General features: G+C 39.0%; 1 protein-coding gene across 1 annotated transcript in view; it reads right to left on the bottom strand.

Annotated features, from left to right (window-relative positions):
- Nucleotides 1-27,452, bottom strand: part of LOC134535415 (uncharacterized) — a 152,636-nt gene that overhangs the window by 80,571 nt on the left and 44,613 nt on the right. Inside the window, exon 2 of the mRNA XM_063374490.1 lies at nucleotides 1,249-1,375. The gene's annotated coding sequence lies outside the window, so the exon portion shown is untranslated. The remainder of the gene's footprint in view (nucleotides 1-1,248; nucleotides 1,376-27,452) is intronic.

Raw genomic sequence — 27,452 nt, 5'->3', positions numbered from 1 at the left:
TCTTTATTATCTTTCTTTACCATGATAATGTGTGTTTTATGCAGCGGTTGTTGGGTTTCACTCCAGACCTCCTCCCACTTCTTGCCAGACTCTTCAAACACCCCAAAGGCTTAAAGGCTTATGAGGCAGCTCTCCACCACACACCATCCTCGGTGTCTTCCCTGGCACGCCATGCGGTGCGGAATTCAGGGCCACATTTAGGGATGTCAGCTCGGTGTCCACCCTCTCTGCTTCACACGTTGAAACATTGTTAGGACAGTCTTGACCGAATTGTTGATGCACTCCACCAAGTTGGGACACATGTATTAAGGGCTAGTGGAATTGTTCAATGCATCTTCAGCAGGTTTAGTGGATAAGTTAGGGACGTGGTTACATTATATATTAAGAATATTAATGTTGGAGTATCGCAAAAATAAATTGTGAGAACATCTTTGCCCTAGGTGAGTCAGGGAGTATTTGACCCGTAATTGGGTTCATCGTTCTCAGCGTGAAAAGGGAACCACTGTAGAGTTTATCAGGATGTGATGAATCATGCCAATGTTTTGGATGTTAATTTAATTGAGGAGCAATTACTTTCTTTAATAACAGAAAATGTAAATCCTGAAGTGAGGCGTGAATGCTCATTTGTCGGTAGACCTAAATGTTTTGCTTAGCTCAAATTGTGGGCTATTGAAGTTGATAATATGTTGTGCCCAAATCCGAATTTGATATGAGTAGAAGTGTTACAACCCTCAAACAACGACTGTAACGTCATACATGTCTAAATGCTGCGGTAAGCTAGATGAAGATGGCAATGTGTAAGTTGATGATACTGATCGTTGCAAATAATATCGATGATTATGACTATGAGGCTAGTGATAGCTATTTTAAGAATATAGGCAGTGAATGCTTGGGAAAGATGACAACTTTAGAAGAAACTGATTACTTATAATAGGCAGATACAAACATGTTACTGGGCAGGTTAAGATTTTTACTTGCTTCACAAATGGGTCGACATTTATCTGTCACGAAAGAAATATGTAATTTGATTAAAAAAATAATTGATGCAATATTTATAAAAAAATAATATTTTAGCTAAAGAATATTTTTAATACCAAATTGTATTCCCTTGTGATTTAAATAGGGTGTACATATATTTTTTTTTTACTTTGCAGTAGATACAAGAGTAGCAACAGATGGTGAACAATGTGCACCATGATGAAACTCACATAGAAAGTAATGTTTACTAGTAAAGGGCAGTATACTCACGGTCTCGAGGATCTCTTCTTCACGTGCAGGAGGTCCACACATCCGCCAACAGTTTTCTGTCTCGGTGTTCCGCAGACGTCGGAGAAGTAAGGACATGTTGGGCCCAGGATGCTTCCACTGTGGCAACCTGTCCGCACAGAAATTCTCTGCTACTCCTGCCTAGCAATCGCCACTAACTTACACTAAGCGCTAATGGCTAACCCTAGCTGCGAGTATGGTTCAACTTGTTCAACACACCATATTTCCCAACCACAAATCCACTATAAATGCATTGATCGTACCAGTGCCGGTCCTATCAAAATTTTTAGGTGTGCGAGATCTAAAAATGGCGCCCCTCTAAATAAAAAAAAAATATTGTTAAACTGGTTGCTTAATTTTCCACCAAAAAAAAGCAGCCGCCTCAGATTATTAAGCCGAATTACTGCTGTCTAAAATGTCAAATCTTAGAAATGTTCGTTTGACCAGTTTGTGCGATTACCTATATGTGATATATGTAGTGGACAAATGACAAATAATAATAATAATAAATATAATGATTATCAACTTTAATTTATTCTATGTTCCATGCAAACATTAATCAACAAGTATGTAGACATGTAGTAAAAATATTAAAAAAATACCTAGATAATCACTTTTCTAGCTTTAGCACTTGCAAATTTTTTTATCAAGTCAGAATAATTCAACTTTTGGGCAATAGCATTTTCTATAGACAAAATTCCAAGATCGGACAGTCTTTCCTGTCACATAGTAGACCGTAGGTAGGTTTTTATAAGTTTTAATTTACTGAACTTCGTTATCCTTTGGCAACAGTTATAGGCACAGTTAGCAAGATACGAAGCACTGTCCATACATTCGGGAAAATATCTTGCCAATCATTTTTTTTATAAGTCGAAGTACTTTTATTGGCTCTCCTGACTGAATATGTCTTAGTAATGGGTTCAGGCTCACAAGTTCTTCAACCAATTCATGACCAGATATGTCACATTTTTCTCCATCGGTTAAAGTGATTTGCAGTTCAGCACAGGCTTTTTCCAACATGGATTTTTCTAGAATTATTTTAATGTCGTATAAAAATAACCATGTATCATTGAATTTTGACAGTTGTTTAAAACGTGTAACCAATGTATTCTCAATTGTGTCTATCATCGGGTAAAAAACGTTCATTTTATATAATTCCTCCGGATCAGTTGGTGTTTCATCTAAGGCTTCATATTCAAATAACAGTTTCTTTCTTCGCGATCGGACTGCCTTAAAAACTTGGTTTATTTCGGCTAGAGACGCTATTTCTTTAGCTGTAATTAGAGCTGAGGAAAAGCTACGGTACTCTTTCACGAATTCCGAACAGTTTTTCAGTAATTGCGATGCATTTGGTAAGTCCATAGTTTCAGACTGCATAGCTTTACTTACAATGTTTACTTGAAACAATATATCATACCAAGTCACCATTGTAATTATGAACTCAAATTGCTCCATATTCTGAATAAGCGACAATGCCTCTGATGCTGCAACTGAGTCATTAGTTTCTTCATGAAGATTTTGAAGGGCTTCACGAACTGAAGTGTAGTTAAAGCGAACAGCAGCAAGACTAGAAACTCTACTCTCCCAGCGAGTTTCGCAAACTTTTTTTAATGATAATCCGTCTATGTGCTTGGATATAACTTCCCATTGTTTGGTTGATCCAGAGAATGAAACAAATAGTCTTTGGAGAAATCCAAATAAAGAAACAGATTTAACGGAACTTTTGGCTGCATCTGCTATCACCAAATTCAAGCTGTGGCAGCCACATGGATTAAAAAATGCCCGAGGATATAGGTTTAAAATTCTGGTTTGTACACCTTTGTTCACTCCTATCATATTCGCTCCATTATCGTAGCCTTGACCTCTACAATCGTTCATGTCTAAATCAAATTATTGTACAATCGTATCCAGAAAGAGGCCAGTGAGTCCTCCTCCCGAAGAGTCACTTACTGGCTTGTAAGCAACAAAACACTCCCGCACTTCCACTTCTTCTTCATTTACGTCAACGAACCGGAATGTTAGTGACATTTGTTCAATGTGGCTTGCATCAGGAATGCAGTCCATAATGATGGAGAAGTATTTAGCTGACTTTACCATATTCACTATATTATTTCGAACTTCACTTCCAAGTAAGCCAATTAATTCGTTTTGAATGCGTTTGCTGAAATAGTGGACATTAGTCTCTTTATTTACAACACGGCGGAGGTGCTCCATCATCACATTGTCAAATTTTCCTAATAATTGCACCAAACCCAAGAAGTTGCCATTATTAGGGGTGTATAATGTTTCAGAGCTCCATCTAAACGCCAAATTATTGCCCGCCAAGAAGAACACTATCGACATCATTCTTTCGAGGATAGCAACCCATCTCGATTTCTCATCTTCAATCTGTTTTTGTAATTGTTTGTCTATCCCGCTACAGTTCTTCAACCTAATCGATGCTTGTATCCAACTCTTCAAAGCACGTCGGTGATCTGAGTATGTTTCGTGTGTTTTGATACGCGTTGATAAGTGCCGCCAGTCGTCAAATCCTTCTTTTCCCAAATTAGAGTTGGGGTTTGTGTTGAGTAAACGACAGCAAAAACAATATACTTTATCTGCAGATTTAGAGTACACGAGCCATCTTCTTTTAAAAATCTCCCCATTTGGCATTACTTTTTCAAAATGCGAATTTGAAAAATGACGGCCGTCACAATTCTTTGGGTAATTTTCGTTGTTCATTTCCTTACAAACAGGGCCTCGAAGAAGGATTTCATCTTTAGTTGCAGAGTCAATAATAAGCGGCCATTTTGAAATATCATCTAGTTTTCTCTCTTTAAAAGATGATGATAACGATTCATCTGTTACAACTTCTTCTGTAATATTTTGAGATGCAGATGAGGTTCCAGGAACAGCTAAATCATCTTGAAAATGGTGCTGTGTATCTTCAAGATCAGAACTTTTTTCAAGCGGGTCTTCTTCTATTGCTTGTTGATATTGAAGTTCTGGTGATGAAGGGTCAGATAACTTTTCGACTCTCAAAAATTTTTATAGCAAATTTGCAAATTTTTCATTTTCGGCTTGCTTTATCCGTTTCCTTTTTAAGTTTTGTGCACCAGACAATTTTTTTTAAGACTGTGACATGTTTTTTAATCTGTAAAAGACACATTTAAGCATCACTCGTTACATACATGATATCAGAAAATCAGTGACATAGAATAGGACATACTTGAGTTAAAGATTTAAATTCTGATGTGCGATAATCTATTCCCACGGACCCACGCGATCGAAATCGCCGGCAGTAGCCAGTTATAAAATAATTAAATTAAGTTTTTTTCCTTTATTTAAGTTCAGGGACTATTTAAAAACCCGTTTTTTGCACTTTTAATTAATTACGGACCTGTTTTTAACCACCTTTATTTACTGGCAGTTAGTATAACTGATTGATTTTTCATTTATTTTCCATTCAAAATACGTAAAAACTCAGTTACGCTAATTGTCACTTAAATAAAGGCAGTAAAACAGGCCCTTAGACAAAACGTTTTTTAATAGTTATTGGACAAAAAATAAATAACTTTAACAAGAGTGATATATAATATATAGTAGGCCTATACAAATTTGTTAAAACAAACTAGTACCTACACCTTTACCACCTTATATATAAAACGCAGTATAGGCAAAGATTAAATAATAGTTATTACGTAACAGGTACATCACTTTCATACAAAAGCTACCATACATACACTATAATAAATACACTACAAAAGCGCAGTACATCGGGCTGCAAGGAGAAACATACTCGACAAACGCGCGTAATCATTACATGCCTAAGACACCGTGTTTAATCTCGCCGTGCGGTTTCGTTCGTTGATAAGTGGATATGTCTTATCGCAGTACCACAGAATACACTAGAAAGTAGTGGTGCACTGATATGACTTTACCGATTACCGATTCTTGAAACGTCCGCTTTATATGGTAATAAATTATTACGCTATTCATGTTTGGCCTTTGTGTATAATCATATGTTAACATTTAAATAAGTTAAGATTCTTATCGGAAAATAACTGTACTGTGGCCGGCAGGGCCACATTTTTACTTGTAATTTATTTTTGTTGCTGGTCTCTAGTTTTATATGGTTTCTTATTTCACGTATTTTTACGCCTTTTTTAATTAATGTTAATTTATCTGTAAATTTTTTTAATTATATTTGTTTCTGTTAATTAGTTATACGCCGTTTGGTAGCTATCGATTATGAGTTTAAGAATATCGATTGTGTTTCACGTAAATACCACTTGGTGAGCGCCCGGCGGTTGGCTGATGACGTCAGACATTCGGCTTGCCGGGAAGAAAAAAATCAGCTGGGGCGAGAGAGTGCGTGGCGAGCGACCGTCGAAGAGAGAGCCATGTGACGGCGCGGACTGGTGTGCCGGACGGCAACGGGCGACGAAGAGTATTGGGATGGAGGCTCCACGCTGGGTGACAGGGCAATGGATTGCCCTGTGATACTGAACTTATCAAGGTAAAGAGAGGCCGCAATTTTGATTTTTACCCTCGTGGTACTGCAGTGGTTTTTGGCAAACCTAGTGAAATGTGTATTTTCCCATACTAAATTTTATTTGGACGGAACTTTTATTAGCCAGTTTGGTGAAGAGGCCCATTTGTTTCACACGTTGTTCCAGTGTGGGATTTTTTAAAAAGGTCGCCCGTTTGCCTGTTTGATAAGTTATGTTTATAAGTTTGGAAGAAACGAACATTTTGAAATTTGTTTTTGAGACTTTGTCTTCGAAATTTGCATACTTAAAGTTGCATTTAGCTAATATATCAGCTTGTGCAGTATTATTAAATGTATGCGATTGGTATTGGACTACATGCGCAGCCTGATGTTGGTTGGTGCGGCCATTCTACGTTTTAATAAAATCATTGGCAAGTTAATAAAGAAGTAAGACTTTGTTTGAAGCTGATGATAAATACTTCTGTGGTAACATGGTTATGTTACGTGAAGAGTTTTTGCTACATTTCCCTTAAAAATAAGATAATTTTTTTTTGGTCATCGTTCACGCCTTTGTGAATTCGTACCTATGGCCCGGCGTGGCATTAGACTCTGGAGTTGGTGAGGAAGGTCAGGAAGCCAGCGCACGCCTAGGATATTAACTTTGTTTTTTTGGCAAGTCTTTAGCAACGAACATCTGAAGAAAGACTAAACCGTTGATTGAGAGTTTAAGAACTTTATTTAAATAATTTGTTTGTACTTCAGTATTATTTTTGTAGATTTTTTATATATTTGTATTGATTGTCTTGTTTGATTTTTGGTATTAGGGCAGTCAGTAAATTTTGATATTTTATAGTGGCCACGCCTCACGCCCTTATATATTTTTATACTTGTTGTTATCAGTATTTATATTTTTACGATTTTTTAAAGGTTATTGTTAGTATCGCAAATGGGGATAAGATGCTGCCATTATTAACGTCAGCTTTTGTAACTAAGCTTGTATGGTTATGTATAGTAAAAATAATTTTTGCAAATTTCTATTTTTTAATAACATACGTCCAAAGTCTTGCCTCTTGTTTGTTTAATGGTTACTCTGCTAATATATCCTTTCAATTTTTTTGGCCTGACCCCTGGGCAGTGGTGTGGGGAATTTATATTGTTTAGCTTTTTATGCCTGGTTTTAATATTTATTTTTTCCCTTCGCGCCCAGAGTGAGTCGGGGACGCAACCCCTCTTCCAATTGAGGAGGAAGAAGGGTTACAACCTGCGCCACTCTGCTCGGCAGAGACTTTGGACTTTTGCGATTTTGCTGACTTTTTTGATTTTTTTAATAATGGCAGTTTCTTGGATTTATAAACTTCCCAAAGAACAGGTTTACGCTAATTTGCAAGCAGCGGGAGTAGAGAGTGGTCTGGAGGATGACATTGATACCTTACGCAGGAAATTAAGTACCCACATTAAAGAAGGGAGGAAAAAACCTGTTGAGGAAAATGTGGAGAATTCGGAGATCAGCCAAGTAAATTCATTGAATACTGCTATGCAAAGTAAATTACTTTTCAAAGAACTGGATAGGTTGCCATCTTTATGTTCCGGTGGGCCAAGAGATTTAATAAAGTTTTGCTTGGGAGTAGATAGTTTGAAAACTAATTGTTGTTTACAAAATGAGCAAGAATTGTTAAGGTGTATTTCGACTAAATGTAGCGGGATCGCTAGAGACGTGATTACGTCAGGTATAAATAAGTCTGTTGGATGGTCGGTAGTGAAAGAGAATTTGTGGGAATATTTGTGCCCTAAGAGGGTGAAGGACGATCTAATTAAGGAATTGATTTTCCGTTTTCAACGGGAAAATGAAAGCACCTTAGAATTTATACAGGATATTAGAAATCACGTTAATGTATTTGGTCTGCAGTTAGATGATCACCGTTTTGTAGCGCATTTATTGGCAGACCTAATAGTGTGGAGGAACTCAACACTTGGGCTATCCAGGTAGATAATATTTTTTACGCTAAATGTGAATTCGATAAGTGTAAAGGCAAAATCAATTTTAAACCGGTTTGTTTTAAAACGCCGGGTAATGAAAAATTTGATTAGACTTGTTTTAAGTGTAATAAGGTAGGGCATTTTGCTAAGGATTGCTCGGTTTCGAAGGTTAAGAAATTTGTTTGTGGTTTTTGTGGCAAAAATGGTCATTCAGAAAAAGTTTGCTTTAAAAAGAAGCGGGAGCAAGAACAGCACCAGGAATTATAGTGGTCTTTAGTTTTTGATTTTTTTGTTTTTAAAAGAGAAGGTTTTGTTTAATACGTTTCGGACTTGACTTTGGAGCTTGTTTGTTTGTTTTGGCATACTTAGATCCCGTTTGTTCGGTTTGTGAGTTTAGTTTGTCTTTTCCGTTACTTGTTGGAAAATCCTTCTCTTGTTTTTTTTTTTTTTTTTGAGCGTTGAAATTTTGACTGAGGCTTTGGAGGCAAGTTTTCCTTGTTGCAGGTTTGTTTGTTTGAGTTTGGGCTGGTTTGTTGGATTAGAAGTTTTTGAGAATACTTTGTCTCCAAGTCCAAGGTTTTTTTTTGACGTTTTAGTTTTTTAAGGTTGCTGTTTAAATTTTTTTTTTGTTCAAGGCGGAGGTTGTGGCCGGCAGGGCCACATTTTTACTTGTAATTTATTTTTGTTGCTGGTCTCTAGTTTTATATGGTTTCTTATTTCACGTATTTTTACGCCTTTTTTAATTAATGTTAATTTATCTGTAAATTTTTTAAATTATATTTGTTTCTGTTAATTAGTTATACGCCGTTTGGTAGCTATCGATTATGAGTTTAAGAATATCGATTGTGTTTCACGTAAATACCACTTGGTGAGCGCCCGGCGGTTGGCTGATGACGTCAGACATTCGGCTTGCCGGGAAGAAAAAAATCAGCTGGGGCGAGAGAGTGCGTGGCGAGCGACCGTCGAAGAGAGAGCCATGTGACGGCGCGGACTGGTGTGCCGGACGGCAACGGGCGACGAAGAGTATTGGGATGGAGGCTCCATGCTGGGTGACAGGGCAATGGATTGCCCTGTGATACTGAACTTATCAAGGTAAAGAGAGGCCGCAATTTTGATTTTTACCCTCGTGGTACTGCAGTGGTTTTTGGCAAACCTAGTGAAATGTGTATTTTCCCATACTAAATTTTATTTGGACGGAACTTTTATTAGCCAGTTTGGCGAAGAGGCCCATTTGTTTCACACGTTGTTCCAGTGTGGGATTTTTTAAAAAGGTCGCCCGTTTGCCTGTTTGATAAGTTATGTTTATAAGTTTGGAAGAAACGAACATTTTGAAATTTGTTTTTGAGACTTTGTCTTCGAAATTTGCATACTTAAAGTTGCATTTAGCTAATATATCAGCTTGTGCAGTATTATTAAATGTATGCGATTGGTATTGGACTACATGCGCAGCCTGATGTTGGTTGGTGCGGCCATTCTACGTTTTAATAAAATCATTGGCAAGTTAATAAAGAAGTAAGACTTTGTTTGAAGCTGATGATAAATACTTCTGTGGTAACATGGTTATGTTACGTGAAGAGTTTTTGCTACATTTCCCTTAAAAATAAGATAATTTTTTTTTGGTCATCGTTCACGCCTTTGTGAATTCGTACCTATGGCCCGGCGTGGCATTAGACTCTGGAGTTGGTGAGGAAGGTCAGGAAGCCAGCGCACGCCTAGGATATTAACTTTGTTTTTTTGGCAAGTCTTTAGCAACGAACATCTGAAGAAAGACTAAACCGTTGATTGAGAGTTTAAGAACTTTATTTAAATAATTTGTTTGTACTTCAGTATTATTTTTGTAGATTTTTTATATATTTGTATTGATTGTCTTGTTTGATTTTTGGTATTAGGGCAGTCAGTAAATTTTGATATTTTATAGTGGCCACGCCTCACGCCCTTATATATTTTTATACTTGTTGTTATCAGTATTTATATTTTTACGATTTTTTAAAGGTTATTGTTAGTATCGCAAATGGGGATAAGATGCTGCCATTATTAACGTCAGCTTTTGTAACTAAGCTTGTATGGTTATGTATAGTAAAAATAATTTTTGCAAATTTCTATTTTTTAATAACATACGTCCAAAGTCTTGCCTCTTGTTTGTTTAATGGTTACTCTGCTAATATATCCTTTCAATTTTTTTGGCCTGACCCCTGGGCAGTGGTGTGGGGAATTTATATTGTTTAGCTTTTTATGCCTGGTTTTAATATTTATTTTTTCCCTTCGCGCCCAGAGTGAGTCGGGGACGCAACCCCTCTTCCAATTGAGGAGGAAGAAGGGTTACAGTACTAAAATAACGGAGATAATTTCAGAACGATTGTGAACGTTTAGAACAAGTAAACGTTAATAACATTTCAATGCAATGTATATGTATGGAAATTAAGTGTCGCCAACGTCTTGTCGCAATATGTATTTCTTATTCGTTAAAACAAACATCGCCGAACATGCACGAAGACGTCATATTTACAAAACTTTGGATACGTTGCTGTTAATATGCGATTAATCGGTATCCGCATGTGTGCTCCACTACTAGAAAGGAACTTATATAAACAATACTTACCTACTTCTATTTTCTATTAAGAATTCTTCTGTAATAATCTAACGACACACACACTGTACAACACAGATATACACTCGCGAATGTTTGAACGACTTGGCAATTCAATAGACAATGCTTGCCTAGCGAAACAAGTGACGGACGAAATTTAACCCCGCGCCCCACTTGCCCCAAATGAACGACTGGAAATTGGAAGACTCAGGCGCCAAGCAGTTCAAGTAACGGCCGGATGAAGCGCCACTGTAAACTGTGGGACACATGATGTAAATAAACAATTGCTAGTAATGTAATACGAATGAGCCACGTTAAAAGAGCTGTCGTGCACATAATCATTATTAATTTGGATTCATTCAATTTGGAGATCTGACACCGTGACTTCGGAGGGCGGGTACCTCAATTCGTCCATTTTCCCGTGAGACCGATCGTCACCGTCGTTCGTCTCATGTGTCGGTTGATTCCGGCGCCCCCTCCCTTGATGGCGCCCGGTGCACCGCCCTAGGACCGGCCCTGGATCGTACCACGCAGTGGCAAACAGTTTCCACAGCTGCCAGGCGTTCCAGCTCCTCCTGCTCTAATTCGTCCGGCCACGTAACATTAATTACTCATGTTGTCAATTACAGCGTGTTAACGAACAATCATGCGAACATAGTTGGCAGCCTAATATTACAAATATGAGAGCTATACCAACTTAGTACCTCGTATGAAGAACATATCTGTAAAACATATTAAAAATTATTTTTAAATAACTGAAATTCCTTTGAAGTGTCACGCCACGAATTTATTCACCCTATAAATGCACAACTCTCCCCTTAGTTAAAATAGTAGACATTACATTATCTATTTGTGTGCCTTATTAATGATATGAACATGAGTGTTCTATGACTGAGTAAACGCACACAGTTAAGAGAAGCTGGTCGTCAGGCTTCCCCGCTAGAGCGCAACACAGGTCCTGCAGTCTCTCCAGCCTCACTGAGACTCGCAAGCAGACAGCAGCTAGCTGCGCTCCTCGCTGTCAGCCAGGCAGTAGCTAACATTCTGGCGCTGTTTACTAATATGGAGACAGAAGCATAGTGTGGTTATTCTTATTTCCAGAGGCACAGGAGGAAGCAGAACTCACACGAGCATTTAACGAGTTGAAAATATACCAATGAATGCAGTTTCTCTAACTTGATGTAGGCTTTTGGACATACGCCATTGCTTAGCACATGTATGTCTGCAGAAGAAAACTACAAAAAAAAAAAACACAAATGACAAAAAAACACAAATGACAAAAAAACACAAATTAAGCAAAAATTGCTGTTGTCAGGATTTAACGCCACACAATATTCCACAACAGGAATATGGTCAACAAACAAGGAAAAAACAAAGAAAAATGGACTAACAGAACGAAAAAACCCCCACAAATGATGACAGCACTTTTTTTTTTGGAAAACATTTGTGTTTGTTTCGTCTTTTCGTTTTGCTGTGTTTTTTTGTCTCGTTTCAACTGTTGTGTTGAATTTTTTTTTGTGTTTGGAATTTTTGTGCTGTCATCATTTGTGGGTTTTTTTTCGTTCTGTTAGTCCATTTTTCTTTGTTTTTTCCTTGTTTGTTGACCATATTCCTGTTGTGGAATATTGTGTGGCGTTAAATCCTGACAACAGCAATTTTTGCTTAATTTGTGTTTTTTTGTCATTTGTGTTTTTTTTTTTGTAGTTTTCTTCTGCAGACATAGGTACATGTGCTAAGCAATGGCGTATGTCCAAAAGCCTACATCAAGTCATGCACTCCCATTGCACAAATACAAATCTTTCAAAGATAATAGTTTCTCTAAAGGTTAACTTAAAAAAATTCAAATTATTCTAAACTAAACATACACATGACATTCCTAAAGTGTATCATCACATCGCACGAATATCATTGCAACTATTTCTATTTGTTGCGCACTGTAAGGGAAAACACGCAAATTTTTTCGTGTATTCTGACTAGCTCATTTACTTCTAATAGGTAGAAAAACGCTGTGCTTTGACCACGTTCCTGGTAAGTACGCGTTATCAAGTGTGTGGTATTTTTACACATTCATTGTAGGTTAAATTTAATACTATATTTTGTCAGAATATTTATGGTATTAATTAATTTATGGTATTGTTATAGGCCTATAAGGATTAGTCTAAACTAAGGAAAAATATGTGGATCAAACCCCTGAAGGGCCCTTCAACTCATTCTTTTGTTTCCGAGGCCTGAAGGTCGTATTTGAGAAAGGGAACAGAAGAAGGAATACAGGACAGTTTACCCACCTTTTCAAGAAATGTAACAGCTCATATCTATAAGTAAATGGATTGTTGGCAACGAAAGAAATAATTGCCCAATTTTCAGAGAGGTCGGTACGCAGGATCACTCGTATCATTGGTGGAGATTTTAAGACAGTAAAGTTCAAATGGAACGATGGAATCAAGCCTCTAGCTACGATGAACTTGGGCATTCCTTGGGCATTATTATCCATGACAAGGAAGTATCGTCAACCCAACCATTCTTTTATAAGGAATGAATCTTGCCAAAGCATCTGAAGAGGCGCTACTCGAATTCTTAACATACTGAAATGAGTCTCTCTCTCTTCTCCCACCGGTACAGTAAGGGGAAGAGGGAGAGTCTCTAAGAAACAAACACTAAGTTCAGGCGTTAGAACTTTTCCCTTTATTATTTAGGAATATTTTCAAAGCGCAAAAGGTAATAACAACAACAATTTATATTAATAGCTGCACGCCACATTTGCCACTAAAACTAACAGTTTTGCAGATTACAACCATGCTGGGGCTAATACATTTATATAACTTTCCTAAGATCACCTCATGCGACATTTGCCACTAAAAGTAACGGTTTTGCAGATTACAAACATGCTGGTGGCTAATACACTTACATAAATGTCTAAATAATTCTATAAAATTGTATACTGTCATCAATCAAGTTCACATAAAAATTAAAATTTATGACTTTACATATATATATCAAACGCGGACTATACAGCTTCACAATAACCACAATAATTCTTCAAAAGTCACGCCGCACTTAAATTTTCCTTTTTTTTTATTTTGATTGTGCAGTAATCAGGCCGTTATCCAATATAAACTAAAATCTATTCCAACCTGGGTCACATATGATTTCTGCCCTTCCTCGAAAAACAGGCAAAATCCAGGAAAATGGCTGCTTGCGGCACGGAGAAATGGTATAATCCCATCTCAGGAATTTCAGCTATCGGAGGAACGCGACAATTCCACCTATGGAATTTGCTGCCATCGGAGAAACGGGACAATTCCACCACCGGAGAAACGGGGCAATTCCACCTCAGGAATTTCTGCCATCGTAGACCAAAACGACACAAAGCATGTTATAGCTCACTGCTATACTATTCGCGCACCGCGAATCCACAACCTCTCATGTGCGTCGTACAACACTCGTCAATCCCCATTTCCCTTGTCAAGCCCAACACTCTTCCTAGACGCTACCCGTTATAGTCTCGTCTCCAAGACTCCCCGAAAACAACTTCATCACAGCTGGCCTGTTTCTCTTCAGCTTGACCCAATTCGTCCCACTCCACCTCACTCCTTTCTCCCTTCTTATGTTTCAAGCAGCTCAAAACCACAACAAAACAACAACGCAACCACCAACCTCACAAACCAAAATTTCCTGCGTCGCACTCACCGCAAAAAAAGGGGCGCTTCCAGCACACAGCTAGCAGTGACGCCTTACGGTTAAACGGGCACAACCTCACCCGGACGAAGAATAGAAACAAACAGGTGACGGCCAAACTCGTCACAATACAAGCTCAGTCCCTATCTCATGCCATTGTTTGTCGAAGGGGGGATGAGGAACGAAAGGAAAGCAAACCTGTACAAGTGTTTGTACTCTGTGACAGACACAGTAGCAGGAGAAACAGAAACGTGGTTGATGGAAGCGTGGTGTGGCCAACTGGTCAAACTTTCTCCAACATCTGTGACACATATAGCAATTTCACACATTGCCACTACACCTCTGTGTCTGGCGGATACTGTGCATCATCTACCACACCACACATGTGGAGCACTCAAGGAGGCAGCGAAAAAGCATGTCGTTGAATTGGTCATCATTGAAGACATGTCGCCAAAGTTTCCTCAGAAAACTTCTTGGCAAACGAATGCAACCAATGTCGCATGATTTCATTGTTGAGGTAGAAACTAAACGGGGCCTAAGTGTCGTCCCATCTAGCATAGAGGAAGCTGACAGACTCATTGTTATCTGATCACAACACAGTGGCAGTTGTAGGCGAGGATGTTGATCTCCTGGCACTGTCAGCATCAACCAACGTCTACTTCCTCAAACAAGGAAGAGGGAGAGCCCTTTGTACGTGGTTTCATCCAAACACAGCATTGCATGAAAGGCTGCCTCAACACACCCTCTTCTTGCACGCTGTTAGCGGATGCGGTACTACATCCACATTGTTTGATTAAGGAAAGGTGGAAACCTTGAAAACTTTGGCCAAAACCCCCGACCTCAGCCTTCCGTTGCTGTCCTTCAATGATATTGATGTCAAGACCATCTTCACAGCTGACAAGAAATTTATAGCTGCCTTGTACGGGGTGGGAACAATCAAGTGCCTCTAGATGAGATACCGTATACATGCTGTAAGTCTGCAGCTTAGATATCCACTTTGAATATGGCCTCTCTTCTTCCAACCAGAGCTGCAGCACGCCATGTGCAAGTGCGGCTCTGGATGGGTGGAGGCATGCAAGCCCCTGCAACTGGCTGCATGCAAGTGCAAGTGCAATGTGCAGGTGCAAGAAGGCTGGGCTGTGCTGCTCTGAGCTGAGCTGTGTGAGCCATGTAGCATCCTGCAGCCACGTGCAGCACTGTGATCTCGAAGAGGAAGAACATCTAGATGAAAAACATCAGCCAACTGTTCAAGGCAAACTTTATTAACTGTGTACCAGCTGCACCTGCCATCAACCCTTCAAATTCAAGCATCTCTCACTCTTTCGGCATTTGTATTTCTTAGAGAGGTTCTAAGGTATTGTCATAGCCAGAGCCTTCTGGAATGCAGGGCCCTTCTGCACCTAAGCGTGGTCGGACAAGACTTTGTCAACCAAAGTTTTTGATATGTAACATCTTAAATCTTGGAATAAGGCAAATGTCCGGAGTGGAGAGGAAGACGCATGTAACGTAAATGTGTAACCACGGTGCTGACATCTATGGCGAATGGTGAAAACTAAATTCCACAAATCAAAGGGAAACTTAAAAATATTAACTGTTTATTGGATTTTAACTAGATGAACAGTATTTTAATAAAACTCCTTGACGAAAATCAAGTCCAAATCCTTGGGTTTTGTATGTTTTCAAGTCTTTTTCTCTTTTATCGGAACCGTTTCATTATGTAATTTAAAATTTCTGTCCGCACGTCGAATGATTCGACAGTCGACGTAGCTGCTCCGGCAGCTGCTTTAGCTTCAAGTGATTCGCGTCCAAAAATGTAGCTGAAAACACAGTTTGCTTATATTTACCACACTCGGCATTATTTGAAAGAAATGAACGGTATATTTCGTGTCGAAGTTACGTATTATTAGTGTAACTGCCCGTTCGGGAGTCAGATGTTACACATCTCTGGGGAGATTTAAGGACTGGCTCGCGTTTGTTTTGTGCGAAGTAATGTAAATAATCACTCATATTTCGTAAAAACAACTGCGAAGTTGTCATGTCATGGACAGGATTTAGATCAAATCAACCTAAAATCCAATTTCCTATTTTTTTGTTGCAAATGTTACTTAAGTTAACAATTGGGTCTACTTGCGTCGTTATGTGCCTAAGTTAAAGTTAAATAGATTTTCCCTAAATTCACTTTTAACAATTTTCCTCGTAGGATGAGAATGTTCCCAATATCTGGCTCAAAAATTTGATCCAATCTCAAAACTTCACCTTTCGGAAAGAATGTGTCATGTCTGAAGTGCTGTGTCTCGGGACCTGCAGAGCTACAGAGCTGCAGAGCTGATACATTCGTGACTGCGCTCGGCCGAGTCTGTCCACTGGAGCGAGGTATTGCCTTGCCCTCATGCCACCGGTACCAGCCCGGGTCTGTGGGCGAGGGGCGAGGGGCCAGGCTAGCTGGCAACCTGCTGTGACCTCCACCAGGCTCCAGTCCGCCGCCATCTTGGATTACCCTTCCCTTCCACATCTGCCTCAAATACACCCAATTTTATCATCAAAACCGCCAAAGTTTACTCAAAAACCTTATGTTTTGGAAAAAGGTTTTGTGCCGGAAATTAGGGTTTTCAGCACGGTTTTTTATCTTTTATTATAGTTTTTAATTTATTTTTGGAAATTTTGTTTTTCAAATTGATTGGTTACATAAGGGTGTGTTTTTTTTTTAAGTCGACTGAACCGCGACTCGCCCCTGATCGACCTTAGTGCGTGCAAACTCCGTCAGAGGGAAGTCTTTTACGTTAGTTCACTTCGGGCCGGACGACGAGAGTTTCCGAAGGTTTCCGACGCCCCTCCACCCTCTAGGACGAAGTCCTTGTTTGAATTAGCGACGCGGCGCGGATGTGAGTGGACTCTTTCTCTGCACCCTGGAACGACCGCGCCGGTAGTCCGCTGATCGCGTTTCGGGCTCCGTCCAGTTAAATCAAAGCTGACGCCGAGCAACAGTACTAAGATGTAGTCTGATCAGAAAAGGGATGTTTCCATATTTACCTTTTGGTTTTTTATTTTAGTCATCTCAGCATAGCCTCTATGTAGTAATCCAAGCTTCTCCGCGAACCAAATTTCTTGTCTGGTGCCGCATATTGTTTTTCTTTTAACCACGACGTCGGCCGCGCATCGCCCTCCATCTTCCTACCAGGCAACATGGCTGTGCCTAACAACTACTACCCTGTTTTGACAGGGTCCTAGTCTCTCTCCCCCCCCCCTCCCCAAAGAGAAAGAAACCATCATGGGGAACTAAGCAAGCCCGGCGACCTCCAATTTTGAATTGGTGGTTTCGCCAGTGGAAGCCCTCACTCCCGGCCTTTTCGCCATCAGCTACGAACCGCCAGAAAAACTTCAGATTGTGAGAGTAAGTGCCAGTGAAAGTTTCTAAAGTTTCTTTTGTTAATTTACAAATGTAATATCAGATATCAGATTCGAACCAGTTAAACAGTTGGGGTCTCTTCAGCCATCTCGAAATTGTATATGTGAAATGGTTATAATTAACCAATGATAAGCTAATATGGTGATTACAGATTATTGTAAAATGTTAAAACTTTACGGTTTCTTTAAGAATGATGGGTTGGAAAAATAATTTTCTATTCGCGGCCCGGGTCGGCAAAAAAATTAAGTAAACTGAGCTCTCTTTAATAATGGTTAAATGATAGAAGTGTTTTCTCTTTATAGCTTGTAACAGAAAATCTTGAAAACAAACCTTGATCTTAAATAAAAGGATGCCTATAAACGCAACTGTTTGTTTTTATTACTTAAGGCAATAAAGATCCACACTATGCTCACAGGTCTTGATAGGGAGTTTACAAATTTTCGTTGGACCCACCCCGTGTCCGCCTCTGATGTTTTAATTTTGTTCTTAATTTTTCTTTTCAGCCCGCCACTTCCAAGGCCTGTTTTGTCGACATCTTGTCAATATTAATAACAAGGACACGAGGGGCGTATCAGTTTCACCAATAATCTCGAAATTAATTGAAAATCAAAATTCACATTTTTGAAAAAAAAATTTCACAACCAAAATTAAAAATTTAAAAATTATAATCTTCTCGATGTGTTTTGCCTTTAAAAGAATTAAATGTCCCCAAAAATGCTTGAATTCTTCATTTACCAACCGCCAGGAAGTCTCTAGAGGAGACCTTTGAACTTGAAATCGATGCCGGCCGCCATATTAGATTATTACTTTACGTCCACCATTTTGTTTCTGTACTCGAACCGGGAACCTTTCATTCACCTGCCAACAGCTGTGGCCACAGAGCCACTGGCCGTACAGTTACAGCAGGCCTGACTACATCGGCGCTGAAGAGCCAGGTTGTCTCCACTCTCTCCCCCCCCCCCTTCTCAAAGAGCACTGCGCGGCTCTGCGCATGCGCCTGTCTCGCGCAAGGAGCATGTAAGAAGATCTGGAGTGGACATGTGTAGGGCGAGAGCGAAGCCAGCCGGTTGCGAAGAAGGGTTGAAAAGAAAGAGGAAGAGAGCGTATTTCTACTGCAAACGCAGCCCCAGCCCACTTGTCCTTGAGGTTTGAGTGGCACTGGTGTGCGGCTACAATGGTGATTTCCTGTAGCGCATATGGCTGTACAAATCGATGGAATTCCAAGTCGGATGGCGTTGCTTTTCACATGTATTAAAGATTTTTTTCATTTGTTAACTAAATTAATTCCCAAAACTTTTGAAGCATCAGAAAAAAGTGGCAAATGTTTTAAACAGAAGTAACTAATCTTCGAACTTTTCGAAAAACCTAAGAAAACTATTTAACAAGGAGAAGTTGTTTCAGTTGTTAGTATAATTCTTTACTTTTTTCATAGATTTCCAAAACGTGACGATCAACGACAGATCTGGGAAAAAGCGACAAAGCGGAAAAATTGGACTGCGTCTCCGAACCATGCATTGTGTACAGTGCATTTTGAAGACAAATGGGTCTTAAGAAGCGAAAATCTAACTCGATTAAAGGATGATATGGTGTTCGGTATATTAAGGTTTCCCTCAAAGGAACGGTTTCACAATGCTTTTAAGATATTAGATAAATCCCAACATAAGTTTAAAACATTTCTCTTAAGAGTGTGCTTCGTAGCATTAAAAGACGTGCCTTAATTATTTTGCAAATTTATCATTGTTATGGTGACGATGTCAGGGGTTTTCGTATTTTTTTTAGAAATATAGTACAGTAGGTATGTATTAGCAACTACGTTAAGAACTGTTATTTTATTCACACAGAGAAAAGAAATACAAAATGCTAAAATTTGGCGTCTGTCTTTTTATAGCCTACTAGCTGACCCGACGAACTTTGTTCCGCCTTAGAGGCAATAAATGAGCAGATTTTGGATTTTATTAAATTCAATTTTATATTAAGATAATAAATATAAATAAAAAAATCAAGTATTTTAATGATTCTTTATTGGCCATGTATTTTGGTGCATGGGTTGCACTCTTCATTGAAGCACCTTATGATAGACGACATTTTGTTTTATTATCAGGCGCAAGAACAAATAACGCAGATAGTCTTCCGAACCGTGAACATGCCACATATAATTGACCATGGGAAAAACATGGATTTTATAGTATCAAATTTAGGCTAGATTTCAGACCCACGTTATTGTGTTTAATGTATTGGAATAAGAATTTACTGCTTTCCGCTCCACATTGATGGGTCATCTGTAATTAAATATTTTAATTTATTTTGTGATGTTAATGGATGTGTGTGATCTAGTATCAGTTCAACGTGAAATAGTATCATACGGGTTCATAAATTTACAATATTTAAATTCATCATAGTTTATTAAGTAATATTATAAGGAGATAAGACAAAAAAAATGATAACTTTGATAACTCTAAACTTTATACAAATTTTCCTAGCACGCGACGACCCATTGATACCTATATCTAATGCCAGTAATGTTCAGGGTTAAATTGAATTTCATGAGCATCTAGCTAATAAATAAGTTATTCGTAAGAAAATAGTCCGGCTTAGTTCAGGGGAGGGCAGTTGAAACTCCGTTCTTCTTGGACCACTGATCTCGTCCTCAGCTTTCCAGGATATACGAGCAGTCTTGCTGTGAAATAAAGTCTAAACTACGATCCAGTAGCAATACTGATGATGACAGCTACTGTTGACGCCATTCCGGGTGTGCTGAAAAATATTTAGATTGGGCAGGTCTCACCAGCGCAGACAGGAACTGCAGCATGAAGATGATCGGAAGTCTTGCAAGGACGGATATTCGCCCGACGCGGTAGTAAACTTAAATGCGAAATGCGACTCCCTATAGTCTGCATGACGAAGAATCAGACTTCAAAAATAACTAATTACGCGGTAGCCACGTATCTTCTTGTCCTCTGCGCGCAATTCCCGAACCCAGGAACTGTCACACACACAGAGAACGTCCATTCGCTCCGCAGTTCAAAACTTAAGTCCCTCGTTCCTCCCGAAAATGCCGACCAGCGAGCATCTCAGCTAGGAAGAATAATTAAACAACGTCTTTTCTTACCTGGTGAGAATTCAATACTCGAAGACCATAGCTAACAGTAACTACATGATGCGAAGTCAGTAATAAACGGAACAATACATCTCAAATAAATGTTCAACAAAGAAGAATAACATCCCAAATATCAATGTCAACTGATGAACTATGGAATATCTCTGGGTCGTCGCACCATGTACAATTTAGCATTTACATACATTACATAAAAATGTATAGTTACTCTTACTTAGATCACAAAATACAAAGCTAAGATACAACAATAATTATAAACATGTAAACATGTCCAAATGTTTACAGAGCCGCTTCAAGAAAATTTTAATATTTATGACATAACATTATTGTAAATTTTCTTAACTCATACCTTCTTGAAAGAAATAAAAACATTTGATTACTCTTAAAATTGATAATTGACAAACATAGACAATATTATGCAATTTGTTTGATATCAGTCTCTTTCATTTTTGAATGTTTTCTAAGCAATCGTGCTTGATTGTAATGTTTGTGGTATTACACATAAAATTACAATTGACATTATCACATATATTACTACCCTTATAACATAACATAACTTATGTTTATGGAGATGATAAACAAAGATGCAAATTTTTTTTTTCAACATCAATTGACAACATGAATCATACATAATACTTTTGTATACAACTGTACCAAGAATAAAATTGATTTGTTACTTAATACTGTTATAGTCTGTTCGGACGTACTTGTTCGCTGACAAAATCACATAATTTACAAAAAATCGATAAATCTTAACAGATGAAGTTTGTACTTATATGAGTGTAGATCGAAGCACTGTGACCTTAATCACTCGCTAGCGAATTACCATCGAAGTAGCATATCGTATACCAACGATCGTTTTCGCGCACTTCACTCCCTAATGAGGCTGTATTAATTAATGTTAATGTTCACCTATTTCAATGGGTGTCGGTGTAGGTTAATTTGACAATTCCCTATCATTAACCGTTTCTCTTGTCATCTAAGTTTTAAAATTTCATAACATTGCGTCTACAATAAAGTTTGCATCACTAATTCATGTAATATGAATAAAACAACAAATTCATTAAGAACTATGCTCTCTTATATTTACAGTCCTACTATATATATAGGTTGTTTCTAAACAAATTGAAACCGCATTTCTATTTTATTATTTTAAGTATCTCTTATGGCTGCATATTAGATAAAGAAAATCAGTTAGTAATTATTTTACCAATAACAATTTCCTATTTTTGTATGACAAGGCGTGCGAAAAATGAAAATCACACTTAAATACCAATAAATGCAACAGCATTCAAGTTCTTGATTTGTAGGTAATATGTCGTGTTGTGTAATGAAAACATGAATAAGGTAAGAAGAAGAGAAAAAGAACGCGATAGAATAAACAGGAGCATGGAGAAGGACATCATACATATTAGGATAATCTCTTTCAACAATAGAAGTAAACAAATAGAAATCAATATTTTCGCTTTCATTGTTTTGGAGTATATGTTAGAACGAGTGTATAAGGACAACTCTAACAAGTATAAATGAGAGAATAACGACTAACTCATGGACAAGCAATATACGAGGAGTGCTAGTGGGAAATAATCTCGAGGTACTCATTCCATTGACAGCTAGCAGTTCTTCGTTTGTGGGCCAGCTCTTTAGTTAAATTAGACTTGCAGCAATATCAGTTTCATGGTAGATATCTTGTCCGTTGTGAATTAGGCAATTGGCAGAAAAAAACAAAATTTCGAATCTTCCATAAAATTCTTCATGGAAAAAAAAAAATGTGGCATCGCTCAATACTTAACATTGAAGCTAATCACGTCACACTACCACATTTAGGTGTGGGCAACTAAAATCGACGTAATGCAATCACTGCACGAGATGTCCGCACTGGACTACATTGCTCAGTGGACAAAAATAATAACGTCGACAGCGCGGTGCGCCAAGATGTCCTCACTGGTTTCTATTATCCAGTGAAAACAAACAAAATAGCCGCTTCCAATGTTTAATAACTTCAGAGATGCAACATACATTTATCCATTCGAAATGCAAATATAATTAATGATCAAATAAACAATTCTGCTTCACCCCTTTCTTCACTTAAAACATAACTACCACCTTGAAACAAACATTCAACGATGTTATAAGTTACTGCAATTCATACTGTTTGAAGCGTCTCAGCTGTGTTAAATTGTAATTTCCAATCACTTCCTCGCTGTCCAAAGCCTTCAAAGTGTAACAGTTCTCGTTGATTATGTCGCTCACTCTAAATGGTCCTTCATACAGGAGAAACAGTTTCTTGGTAACTTGTTGCCATAAATTACTAATAGGATTTGACTTTTTCAGAACGAGATCTCCAATATTAAGTTTGTCATTGCGTGTTTTCTTCTGTCCCCTTCTACGACGTTCCGCGGCGAGGTAAAGGCGCGCTCTGACGAACTCCTCCAACTGCTCTCGCGTTTCTTCTTGCTTATTTGCGTCCTCTTCATTGTCTTCCTTATTCTTGTCAATTATAGGTAATAAAAGTGTGGGTAAGGCCTCCGAACGTTCATGTGACAAAATTTCATGGGGGGTTAATCACCATTTGTTTTTAAATTTTCGACTGGATTACCCCTTTGTCAACAGTAGCGATAGGCGATCGGGGACTACCATCACCGATGCTTACTGGTTTAAAGATGCCTCAGGATTCGTCGCAACAAAATTAGTGTTCTGCTGTGCGACGTTGCTGCGTATTGGTTCAATACCTTGACTATTCGAATAGAAAAAAGTTGGGTTGACAGGTTCTTGTCTCTGGAAGTACCCGGGTTGCTGTAACGATGACGATGGATGATTTTTGCGGAATGAAGGCAATGATGTTGAACTGGCAACGTTGTAAGCTGCGGTGCTTTGCAGTTGGGTAACTTGCAACTGACCAGAGGGATTTGTTTCAGGTGGCAGTCGGTTCCGCGGACTTTGAGAATTCTTACCATAATGTGACTCGCCATGATCATCGTAATACTGCGGTGTTTGCAGCTTAGACCGAATGTAGTCTTGCTTAAAATTCCTTGGCGCGCGTCTGCATTCTCCTTGTCGCGGCGACCTGGGAGGCCGTTGAGGCGAAGATGACGGAGTCCTATCGGGTCCCCTAACATCTTCTTCCCGACGTGGTGTAGTCTGATCCCTATTACTGTTATACCTGTTTTGCCAAGCATTCGGATACGGTTGTTTATCAGCACCTTTACGTCGCCAATTACTACGATAGTTACCATTGGTTCCGTTGTCGTGGTACCACTGCTTTTGCCTGTGATTTGTTTTGTTTTGACGCCAAATTAATGTGTTTGCCTGTGGTGTACGATGTATATTCGTATTGTTCGTGTTGTCATTTCGTCGTACCCACGGTTGGTACAATGGCGGCTGCTTGTTTGGCGGCTGTCGCTCTCCTTCCTCTCGAACATTCGTGTTGGCACGGCTTTGCCTGTCCAAACGATCGTAGGCTAGAAGTTGCTCACGAAAATCAGATATATTTTCAAAGCTTCTGCCGGAAAGATGCAGCTGATAACGCATTGGCAACTGTCCCAAAATCAAAGCTATAAATTCTTCGTCATTCATAACAATGTCCAAGTAACGCGTTCGCTCGAACATGTCACTGAGATGCGCCTCTAATGACCGGCCACGCTTTGGATCGAATTTTTCGCTATGCAGCTGCGCGCGTAGGTTTCCTTGTATTTTCATACTCCAGTGTTGACGTAGGAATAGTTGGCAAAACTCATTGTACGTTTCTGTGCTGCCTTGGTGAACTTCCCACCAGTAGTACGCAGTACTTTTCAAGCACGAACTCAAACAACGCATTTTCTCTGATTCTGTAAGGTTAAATCGGTTAGCATATTCGTCTAATGATTTTAGAAATTTACGAGGGTTTTCATTCGTTTTTGCAGAAAAAGTGGGCATTTCTTCGGCCCAATGACGCGCAGGATGATTAATCGTAGTGGCGGCATCTAAAACTAATATCCCTTGCCCGTTTGCCGTGGTTTGTGTGACGTTTGCCGTGCTTGCCGACTGGTTGTCTGTACGCAACGGCGAAGCCGGAATGTGACGATCGGGTTGTTGTGTTGACGGCGATTCCACTACACATGCGTTAGTATCATGTAAAGATATCCTGTGTGCGAAACTCTCCAAACGTTCGATTTTATTAATTACCGTCTTAAATTCTTGCGTAGTGTCAGTCTCGTGTTGCTGTAGCATTTGCTGTACGTGAGCGAAACGTATTTCCATGCCAGTTGTGGTTTGCGTAATTGTTTCCTCTGCTACCCGCCTAGCTGTGTCCTGGCACACGGTTTCAGCATTCTCTATGGATTGCTGCATGCATTGCATCTGAACTTCGACAGAAGTAAATTTCGCGGTGACTGAATCGCGAAAATTTTGTGCTTCTTCGCGTACATTATGTATTTGTGCAGTGACGTGTTGCGTGAATTCAGAGATCTTATAGTCTACTCTCGCTAATACCTCCGTTTGCATTTTATTTAGGTTTTCGGTTATTTTTGCGCTTTGTTCCGCCGCTTCAGCTCTTTGACGTGTTAATTCCTCTGAAATACTGTTTGTCTGCAATGTTAGTGACGCGTTTAGCTGATTAGAAAGTGTGTTAAAAGCACGCATGAAATCATCCATCGTGGTTAAATTCGTTCCCGTCTGTGATGTGTTTTCTACTGCACTAACCGGGTTTTCTTTCTCTTTGGAAAATGGAATTTGTTCTGGGGAATCGATGGCGCTTGCTTGCCCAGTTACTTTATTACTTTGATTATCAGCCAAGTAACACCTAACGGGCGATAAAACCTCGCTGTATGAACTATCACGATTTTCTGTTGAATTATGCTCACATTCCTCGGTGTCGTTTGCGGCTTTGCTTCTGTGGCGTAGAAAGTACGTACCTTCGTCACCTGACATAGCTCCTTCCTCGATGTAGGGACAAGGTAAATGGGAGAAGGAGGACGTTATTAAACAAAATGGCTACCACCTATCCTGAAAATGGCTTAGGACAATCGAGGCCCCGTAGTTGTGCGCCATCTATCAAATTTAGGCTAGATTTCAGACCCACGTTATTGTGTTTAATGTATTGGAATAAGAATTTACTGCTTTCCGCTCCACATTGATGGGTCATCTGTAATTAAATATTTTAATTTATTTTGTGATGTTAATGGATGTGTGTGATCTAGTATCAGTTCAACGTGAAATAGTATCATACGGGTTCATAAATTTACAATATTTAAATTCATCATAGTTTATTAAGTAATATTATAAGGAGATAAGACAAAAAAAATGATAACTTTGATAACTCTAAACTTTATACAAATTTTCCTAGCACGCGACGACCCATTGATACCTATATCTAATGCCAGTAATGTTCAGGGTTAAATTGAATTTCATGAGCATCTAGCTAATAAATAAGTTATTCGTAAGAAAATAGTCCGGCTTAGTTCAGGGGAGGGCAGTTGAAACTCCGTTCTTCTTGGACCACTGATCTCGTCCTCAGCTTTCCAGGATATACGAGCAGTCTTGCTGTGAAATAAAGTCTAAACTACGATCCAGTAGCAATACTGATGATGACAGCTACTGTTGACGCCATTCCGGGTGTGCTGAAAAATATTTAGATTGGGCAGGTCTCACCAGCGCAGACAGGAACTGCAGCATGAAGATGATCGGAAGTCTTGCAAGGACGGATATTCGCCCGACGCGGTAGTAAACTTAAATGCGAAATGCGACTCCCTATAGTCTGCATGACGAAGAATCAGACTTCAAAAATAACTAATTACGCGGTAGCCACGTATCTTCTTGTCCTCTGCGCGCAATTCCCGAACCCAGGAACTGTCACACACACAGAGAACGTCCATTCGCTCCGCAGTTCAAAACTTAAGTCCCTCGTTCCTCCCGAAAATGCCGACCAGCGAGCATCTCAGCTAGGAAGAATAATTAAACAACGTCTTTTCTTACCTGGTGAGAATTCAATACTCGAAGACCATAGCTAACAGTAACTACATGATGCGAAGTCAGTAATAAACGGAACAATACATCTCAAATAAATGTTCAACAAAGAAGAATAACATCCCAAATATCAATGTCAACTGATGAACTATGGAATATCTCTGGGTCGTCGCACCATGTACAATTTAGCATTTACATACATTACATAAAAATGTATAGTTACTCTTACTTAGATCACAAAATACAAAGCTAAGATACAACAATAATTATAAACATGTAAACATGTCCAAATGTTTACAATAGATTCAGACCACAAACTTTCAAGGATTGGCCTTGTGATTTGTTAATGGTCATGGCGAATGCAAGACGGATCGTAAATTGAAGTCGTTTAAACTCAAACGGCATATCGGTTGGGATCATCGGAATCCTCTGAATGAGAACTTCCTCACATTCAAATTTTCCTTTCAGTATCGTCGCGTAAATCACATTTTTCATCAATTTACTTACCACCAAACGCGTTCCGTTGCACAGTTCTGGTTGGTTTATGTTTCGAAGCATGATTACTACGGAGCCAACCTTTAGTCGTAAATTTTGCGGTGGTAAGCCAGGCACATCCAAGGAGTTTAAAAATTCAATTGTATATTTGATGGCATCATCTTCATTTGTTACACAGTCAATAGATTTGAATGAATGCAGTGTACCAATGATCTCATTCTGAATTATGTAGTTTAAGTCATCTACATCTTTATTATTAGCCGCCAAAATTGCTCACTCACTCAACCAATAATTTTTTTTTGTGGTTAGTAATGATGTTTGGGAATACTTTGTTGATGGGTTCGTCTTTCGATGAGACAAAGTTACAGAAATTCGGAGGAAATGAAATCAATCCGCTCGATTCATCGATAGGTACTCGACCATTACCGATAGTTAGCAACTGCTCAGAGAAATCTTCAGCAGATGTATCGTTCAGCAATGCAACTCTCATGTTTATTGTCAGCTGAAGTTTCTTCAC

This window comes from Bacillus rossius, chromosome 8, assembly GCF_032445375.1.
Source record: "Bacillus rossius redtenbacheri isolate Brsri chromosome 8, Brsri_v3, whole genome shotgun sequence".
Classification (NCBI taxonomy): Eukaryota; Metazoa; Arthropoda; class Insecta; order Phasmatodea; family Bacillidae; genus Bacillus; species Bacillus rossius.
The sequence above is the reverse complement of the archived record's forward strand: the minus strand, read 5'-3'. Positions and strand labels throughout refer to the sequence as shown.